Source organism: Chelon labrosus (genome assembly GCF_963514085.1).
Source record: "Chelon labrosus genome assembly, chromosome: 17".
NCBI classification, from domain to species: domain Eukaryota; kingdom Metazoa; phylum Chordata; class Actinopteri; order Mugiliformes; family Mugilidae; genus Chelon; species Chelon labrosus.
The window spans coordinates 5,624,600-5,625,626 of NC_140350.1; positions in this window are offsets into that span (position 1 = coordinate 5,624,600).

Below are 1,027 nucleotides of genomic sequence, written 5' to 3' on the forward strand. Positions count from 1 at the left end.
AGCTAGTGCAATAATTAGTGATCACACGGTGGAGATCACGGGGCGGACAGTGGGTGTAACTCACTAAGAATTATCTTCTGGCTTGTTGGTAAATGTGTTTCTCAGGCATTTATGTTGTATTTTATGGCTCAATTTCCTTAGAGGAATAGTTATTTTATTTAATTTTATTCATCACACTTTTGTAAGTAGCCTCTCTCGTGAGCTTCACATAATGTACTTCTCGGAACCAGACGTCCTGTTCTTGTCATTATTATCAAGAGTCACGATCGGCGTCATTATTAACGTTACTATCACCGTCTTTCCGTTGATTTGATCTCGTGTTATTATCATCATTATCATCTTAATCATATTTTACAGACACGGCTTCCCCCCTGGCTGTCACGGATTCCAATTTTCATCACAGGATAAAAAGGAAAACCAGAAAATAAATAAATAAATAAATAAAAAATCGTGTGATGTGATAAACTGATCTTCAAATACTTTTAGCCTCTCGTTCTCTGTAACTCTCATCATGTTGTGCTGACCTGACCTGACCTGACCTGGGCTTCCCACAGGTTTCTTTCCTCTCTGAGCTGTTTCATCTCGCTTTGAGTTTTAGTTGACCTTGGTGATTAGCTTAGCTGGTAGGCAGATGGTGACCGGAAAGCTGGCTGAGCCACGCAGTCGCCGACTTTAGGGCTCAAGAGAGGGCTGAAGATTATCATGCAGAGTCAGCGCTGGAAATGCGTGAATGGTGAATATATAGTCTTAAGAGAGAAAAGGTGAAATTGTCAGCGAGACAAAGACGCTTGAGGGAAATGAAGGATGCTGTGCATTAGGAAGGTACAGGGGGCAGAGAAAGAGGCTAACAGTAGGACGGGTAGGGGGTAGCAGAAGTCCTGGCTCAGACCCCGGGCTTTCTTTCTGTGGGTCTGTGAGGTGAGGGGATTGGGGGGGCGGGTGGGGGGGGGGACTCCTCTCTCAGGCCTTCTTGGCTGCTGATGGACTGCTGACTCTTTATCCCTCAGCATCTTGTAGTGCACTTCTG